This window comes from Diadema antillarum, unplaced genomic scaffold (genome assembly GCF_040938485.1).
Source record: "Diadema antillarum isolate AM-2024a unplaced genomic scaffold, OU_Dant_1.0 seq00000131_RagTag, whole genome shotgun sequence".
NCBI lineage: Eukaryota > Metazoa > Echinodermata > Echinoidea > Diadematoida > Diadematidae > Diadema > Diadema antillarum.
The window spans coordinates 631,984-640,690 of NW_027271209.1; positions in this window are offsets into that span (position 1 = coordinate 631,984).

The window sequence follows — 8,707 nt, forward strand, 5'->3', positions numbered from 1 at the left end:
TTATGCATTTAATTATGTCTAATGTCCAACTGTATCATTAGCCTTTTTTTGTTTGTTTGTTTATTTTCACATGCCTATCAGAACAAAAAATCAGTTATCAGGAGTCATATTGGCCGAACAGTCAACTTTGCATTAGGTCATATCTTTCATAATTGGAGAAAATACTTTTGACTTCAAAATACATGTACTTGACCTTTGACTTAAAGGACAAGTCCACCTTCATAAACATGCAGATTGAGAGAATGCAGCAATATTAATAGAACACTTAGTGACGTAAATACATGAACATTCGAGTAAATTCAGACAATCCGTTCAAAAGTCATGAATTTTTGAAGTTTCAGTTCCGCTGTTGCTGGATGTGAAGACTACATTGTACTTCAGCTTGTGATGTCATACAAGATATGTGTAAAACGATAAGAAAATGTATAGAAAATTCAATGTATTTTCATGTCTCTCACAAAATAAAAGAGCACATGAGATGCCTCTTTCAGAAGGCAAGGGGAGTGATATTACCCTTAAAATATATGTCAGTTACAAGTTGAGGGAATGTGTACTTTTTTCACAAAATGAAAGTTTGTGGAATTCTCTTTATATTTTCCTTTATCGTTCTATGCATGTGACATCATCAACTGCAGTAGTCTTCTCATCCAGCAGTGACTGCACAGAAACTTTGAAAATGTATAACTTTTGAACAGATTGTCCAATTTTCCTCAAACTTTCACTGATGTGTTACACTTATATTGCTGCATTCATTCAATCCACATACGTGTATGAAGGCGAACTTGTCCTTTAGGCGGAGTTGACCCTGCTTTGAAGAGCCTGTGAAGTACAAATGACATTCCAATACTTGATAGTTAAAGAGATATAGATGCAAGTCATATGAGTTGCACTACAGATACTGTCATTCTCTCTATTTTTTTTTTTTCTGGATTGTAATTGAACGTACAGGTGTTTATGTTTAGGTGCAGTGCTCACCCATGTTTCTGTATGTGACCCTGCATCACAAAACCAACAAAGAGTCGCCATACATGGATTTTTAGTTAAGTCAGATTCTGAGAGAGCAGGATAACTCCATTCAAATGGACTCTCCTAACCAATCTAAATAGTGAAAAGAAAGCCCACCCTCTGGAAAAGTGTGAACTGAGAAAAGAGGCTGTGAAGTAAAGGGTCTATTCAAGCACTTAATCTTTACCAAGCCACCCTAGCTGTGGATGAGTGGGACAAAAAAAAAACCCAACAACAACAAAACAAAACAAAACAGGATGTTAACCACTGGAACAATAACAATGAAGAGATTATCAGGAATTAAGATGAAATTAAGCATGCTTTATCAACACATTCTGTCCATGATTTATGCTAACTTTCAAAGCAGTAGCATGCTGTAGCTTGCTCTTTCAGAAAACATGAAAAACTCAAGATTGGTTAGGTTGACCCATTTCACCTATTATCAGTCCTCACATAAAATCACTGCATGCAACTTTTTGTTTGTTTTGTGATGCACAGTCACATATTATGAAGTGGCCTTGTGAGAATACAGTGCACTCTCATTACGACAAACATGGTTATAAGAAAATTAAAGTAAAATATGGTATATATGATATCAAGTAAAAATTCAGCTCCCAGTGTAATTATGTATCTTTATATTCATTATTTGTTCGACTATGAAGGAATTGCAATATAAAAAAGGAAAATTGCCAGTCTCAAAGACTTTGTTATAATGAGAGTCACTTGTACAGTGTATAAGAGTTGAGACCACACCATTGTAGAGTAAAGTATCGTCAAAAGATGAAGGTAGATACAGTCGCTGTATGCTTTGCAATCTGTAACATTCTTTTTTTTCTGTCTCTGGTGTTTGTTGTAAATCAGGGTTTTTGTTGTAATTATGTTACTTTCATCCATTGTGTACAATGTACTGTATTCTTGTTGTTTGTTTTCTATGAGTTAATGTTTAAAGAATATTATGTACATTGTACACTAGCACACTGCGCTACATTTACGTATCATTGTTGTTCCTTGTGGGCTGGGAGAGAAACATTGATACATGCACATGAAGTATACATATAATTGTCCAAGAAGCTCTTTAATAGATATTCCTCATATCTGCATTAGAAAAAATACATGTACTCTAAAAACTAGAAAAGCACTCTTACCTCTGCTAAGCAGTTCATTTCCACCTATCATTATACACACATGCTGAAAATCATCAAATTTCCTAAAATATAGAAGCCTTTTGTTTAGGTCATCAACTTCCAGCTACACGGCACCTCGCCCAAGCAGGGCAAGCACTTTAGAGCGTGTGTACAGTTGTACGTGCAAACCTCTAATACTCGCAGCTTGAACTCCCAAGTTCATTGACCCTCTCTGAAAAAAGATTAAAAATCCTTTAAAATCCATACAAATTCCCGGATCACTTCCAAAATTGAATCATCTGTTCCTTTTGTCATAATTGACTTTTCCTGCTAGTTTCATTCATGTCAGTACACAACTTTTTGAGTTATTTTGTAAACAGACAAACCAATGCAGATGATCACTTAACCTCCTCCTTCCTTGGTGCAGGTAATGAATACTCTTGCATAGCCTAACACTCATACTCATGATGTAAACTGTGATATTGTCAATACACTGGGAGTACTCCTTGGTCTTGTGAGCCATGTTAATATGGCCAAGTTCTACAATACAGAGCTCTGCATATAATTATAGTAGTCTGAGTATGAAACTTCTACAGTAAAACCTCATTGTAATGACGGAGGATATACCGAGATACCGCATATAACTAGTTATTGTGCAGGTCCCGTTCCTCTTTTATTTTCTTCTATCTGTGATATGACAAGATATCTATACATGTATAGTGAAGAAATTTCAGTGGTCTCTAGCAGCTTGTTTTAACAAGGTTCCCATGTATTTTGACATTTTCTCAGGCCCAGCCAAATGGAAACCCGCTGTGTCCGCTTGTATTTTGATTCGTGTGAGTTCTCATAGAAGGCTTTCTATCATTATTATTATTATTTTATTAATGCATAGATTTCTTGGTTGGCTTCTGAGGGGCATTTCATGAAGAGTTTTCGTCAGATATTTTTCTGACAAACTATTACATGCTACTGAAATCCTTGTATCTGAATGACCGAGAGCAAATTGGTCCGACAAATTTGTCGAAGAAAATGCTTCATGAAATGCTCCCCACGTCTTCTTTGTTGATATGTACTTTAATTAGCATAAAGAGTTTTTCATTGTGACAATGTATTTAGCATGCCTTGCTTGAAGGAGGGAAATTACAACTTGTAATCAGCATTGTCTGTCAATGTGAGGTTGTAAAACAAATTTATGATATTTGAGTGTGTATTCATTGTATATGTATGTCTTGGTACTGGTGTACTCCAGTATCCAAATTTCCCACAAACAGGCATTTTTGTGTTATCATATTTCTGTGTTGATCATATGTATGTGTCATATTTAAATTTGAAATAATATAGTATTAAATACTGACTCCAAAAATAATTTTACACATGTACAGTAGGAGCACATTCATGGCACTTTTGACAGTATTGTACAGCAAAGTGTACATGGTAATTATGCTATTTAGACCAAAATGGGATCTTAATATTGGTAAATGTTATGCAATGAAATGAAAGGAGTTAACTTTTCAGGGTCTTCTTTTTTATAACAGTCGAACATTAAATGAGCTCCAGTGAGGAAAGTGCAAAGCGTAGAACAACCCCTGACTTATTTTGTGGAGCAAATAAGTCACTCCTTTTGAGCAGAATGTACATATTTTGTCCCAAAAGCCATCAAAGACATCATTGTTTTAATGTAGGCAATTTGTCTTGGTCACTTAAAACAAATCATGATGATGAGGAATCATTGCTACCTCTGTTAGGTTCTTGGAAGAATTTTATTTTTGTTGGCATTCTGCAAATTGTACACAAACACATCCAAGGCAGAGCCATGCTTCACAGTTTCTTATTTCCCACAAATACACTGTACACTGTATATGGTTATGCATTGTGGTACACTATAGTTTGTTTTGTAAGTGTGTGTGAGACATACGTGTACAAAAGTAGGAAGTTGTCCTCAATGCGTAGATAATAATGATAATGCTGCTGAATCAAATTTATCAAAGCCTTAATATCATGCACTATTTGAAGTGTTGGTATGAAATTGTGCTGATGAGTCTTCATGTCTTTCAATATAGCTTCTGTTTTAGGGAACATCACGTTAGATAACCAACACTTGGTGTAGATTTTAGGCTGTAATTACTGATACTGCAGAGTTTAGAGAAATAGTCAAATGTAGTACAAGATGTTTTACATTGATATACAGTTTATGATTATGTGATGCCTACAATGTATGTAGTGGTATTTTAACATGTTTTGAAAGATTGGTTTCATCTTCACTAACAGTATACTAAAAGTATACTAAAAGTAAATTATTGCTAGAATTGCTCTTTTCATTATTAATGCATTCTTGTAACTCTTATTCCCTCTACCTATTTCTGTTATGTGTGTACAAAACAGTTCCATGTTAGCCACATTTTGTACTATAAGGTGTATTAACATTTCCAGGGCCTACGGGATTTCTGTGTATTCAGTCCTATTAAATGTGGTGCAATCTTTGTCTGTTACACTTTTTGAATACTTTACATTCTTGTACAGGTTATAGAAATAAACTTTTAAGTAATGAAAGACTGGTGGTACATGAACATTGAAATAATAATTGTCTTCATGTTTTTGGGTCAGTCACCATCTATGCAGAAATCTCTGGGAGTGCATACTGATTCAGATAAAACAAATAGAACACAAACACACATCACACACCTCTCACATGTACATGTATTACACATAACTGTAAGTTTCCAGGAGAATTGTGTTCCATTTTCTTTTTTTGCTTGCCTGTTAGTTTGTTATTTTCTTCCCTGCTCTCTTACATTTGTACCTGCATTTTTTTTTCCATGAAGTGCCATGCATTAGCACCAAAAGGTATACCTGAGGGCTGGTACATGTAGTTACTGTTATTATTATCATTATGAAAAAATAAACAAATAGCCAGACATGAATACAACCATTTACATCACACTGACAATATCAAATCTGCAGAACTAGACACAGCTAGCAACTAATCATGGCACACAAATTCACACACACACACACACACACACACTATTATAAAATATATATTTAATGTAGGTTATATACCTCATCTGGCTCACCTCTGTGTGTGTGTGTTTTGTGTGCGTGACACAACATGTTTACATTTGTTTTGTTGAGAGATGAAAATATTCAACAATATAGTACACTGTAATACATGTAGGACCATTGAGTCTATTCTAAGCTAATGAAAGAAAACCTATGACTTACAATCAGACTGTATAGAAAGTTTCTTGCGTAATCTGCTTTTATGCTGTAGGGCTAGGGCTTCTTATTGTCCCCGCCGAACGAGTTCGAGCAGGGGACTATGAAACGGGCTCCGTACGTGTGTGTGTCCGTGTGTGCGTCCGTGTGTGCGTCCGTGTGTGATCAAAATCCGCCTCAATTTGCTACTTCTCTGTCATTTATGAGCCAATTTTGATTCTGTTTGCTTTATATGATAGCACTACATGGGAGCTTTGAAACTTCTACACAGAATTTCAGTCGTGACCTTTGACCTTGACCTTTGACCTATATTGTACATTTTGCTACAAAATGCTACTCCTTCGCCATTTCTAACCCGATTTCGATTCCGTTTGCTTTATGTGATGGCACTAGGTGAGGGCTTCAAAACTTCTACACAGAATTTTGACCTTTGACTTCTTTGACCTTTGACCTTGATTTTTGACCTGTATTGTACATTTTGCTACAAAATGCTACTCCTTCGCCATTTCTAACCCGATTTCGATTCCGTTTGCTTTATGTGATGGCACTAGGTGAGGGCTTCAAAACCTCTACACAGAATTTTGACCTTTGACTTCTTTGACCTTTGACCTTGATTTTTTGACCTGTATTGTACATTTTGCTACAAAATGCTACTCCTTCGCCATTTCTAACCCGATTTCGATTCCGTTTGCTTTATGTAATGGCACTAGGTGAGGGCTTCAAAACTTCTACACAGAATTTTGACCTTTGACTTCTTTGACCTTTGACCTTGATTTTTTACCTATATTGTACATTGTCTACAAAATGCTACTCCTTCGCCATTTCTAACTGGATTTCGATTCCGTTTGCTTTATGTGATGGCACTAGGTGAGGGCTTCAAAACTTCTACACAGAATGTTGACCTTTGACTTCTTTGACCTTTGACCTTGATCTTGATCTTTTGACTTATATAGTACATTTTGATACTAAATGCTACTTCCGGCGGGGACATATTTTACGCACCGCGTAATTTCTACTTTTCCTTGTTATTTGGATGTCACTGCTTTTAATCACTTTTTTTTTTAATGTGAGCTATAAACAATGAAAATTTGAATTCATTGAAGCTTATACAATGTGCAATAAGTACAACTACACAATGTTCATATGTGTTTTTGCCGCATGTATATATAATTTTGTTATATAATAATATATGTATATATGAGTATATATATTACATATAATATATATATATATATTATATATATATGATATATATATATAAATATGTATATATATTACATATATAATATATATATATATATATATATATAGAGAGAGAGAGAGAGAGAGAGAGAGAGAGAGAGAGAGGGGGAGAAATTTCACGTATTGGCTCCACGAAGAAATGGCAAAAAAAAAACAACTGGTAATGCATTTTTGGCAAATAAAGCATGAGTTTGTTCGACTCAAATTTTCAATGACGGTATCAAAACAAAGCAAAACAAAAACTGGACATCATAATGTTATAATGTTTTCACATATATAATATATAATTGATAGCATGATGCATTTCTTGAGTTCTGTATAATAGGCCTATATATCCTGTCCCTCGGATAAGACGTAAAATAAGGTCATCATGTGTGAGAGAGTCACAACTCGTGCACGAATTCAAGATCCCGCTTCATTCATTCATCGCAAAGAGCGGGTGCATATTAACCCAGTGAAGTGGTCCAGCCTCACTTCCAATTGGGCCCCATGGAGGACCAGCTAGCGGAGCTGAATGGGGTATCAAGGCCCGCTCGCCTAGTACCTCCATGAGCTATTATAGACATCTTCCCAGATGGAAAATGAAACAAACATTAAGGGGAGCGGTCTCAAAAATTGTAATCCAGAATGTAATCATCCCTACGAGTAGATGGTATTTAGCAAAACTTCATAGTGCCGAAAAAAATAAGTAAAATGGACTAAAATCATTAAACCCCAGTTTTGTTTGTTTTATACTGCCGGTACTTATACGTGGTTGATGGTCAGGATGGTCCGAACCAATCTGATTACATTATTTTGAAGACCTATTCGGTAGAATGATGTCCCCGAGCCACCCCTTATAAGGTGGATGAGCAGAATATTTGTCCCGCATGTCAAGCAAAGTGAATGAATACCGTGCAGATTATGATTCATTCTGCTAAACCTTGCGTTTAAAATTCCTTCAGCTAAACCAGCCGAGGTGAAAGAAGCTACCGCGATTTTCTGTGTTATTGTTGAGCTATGAATGATGTTTTCTTACCCAGGTTCCCCTTCTTTATTTCTTCAGAGTTTATTCCTGCCTTCCTTTACAGGGGTGGATCCAGGAATTCCGTAAAGAGGGGGCGCGTTTACATTTTTTTCCTTTTTATTTCTTTTGTTTCAACAAAAAAATAAAAGGGGGGGGGGGCGGGCGTGCGCCGGTTGCGGTCCTCCCTGGATCCGCCACTGCCTTTTATAAACTTGTCTAATTGATATGTGACATATACTTGTGAGAGCCCGGGCGCTTTCTTTGTTGTATTGCAGACTATCAATGACGCAAAGATGCTGCTCATCATCATTATCATCATCATGGCAACTCTTATCCACAGGACATGGCATCGGGCGTATGAATCATGATAATAAAGTCGATTTTATCATCTGACAAAGCAATACTATAAAGGCGATTAAGGGGAGGTTCATGCACTGGTGATGCCCTTTTCCCCTGAACCTCAACCCCCCCCCCCCCCCCGCAAAAAAAAAACAAAACAAAACAAAAACAAAACAAAACAAAACAAAACAAAAACAAAAAAACAAAAACAAAACCAAAAAAACCCCAAAAACCAAAAAAAAAAAAACAAAAAAAAACCAGACAGATAAAACAAACAAAATAGATAATAAACCCAACAAACGAAAACAAACCCATCAACTCAGATTCAGACCTTAAAGGGATGGTATCTCTAGTAGCTAGGCTATTAATGGAGATGAGAATTGGGCTTTTAACTTTTTGCGAGACACCAAGAAACCACTTATGAAAATACTAGTACAGACCATACCATTCTAGGAGGAATTCAAAGTTTATATGTGGTGATTTATGTCGGTTGTGGAATGGCTGAGCTCAGACATCCAAACAAAGTAAGACAAAGCGATCGTAATATATGGTGGGTTCCATCTTTTATTAGGATTACTCGACATTTTTGGATATCTCAGCCCTTTCAAAACCAACTTTCATCAAAGGTATGCTAATGGTTGAAACCCTCTTGTATAGAATTACACATACAGTATGCTCTTTCATATTTCATAAGAGGTTTCTCATTATCTCACCCCCCCCCCCCCAAAAAAAAAAAAAAAAAATGTTAGAAACCTGAAGTTATGTCACAACGACA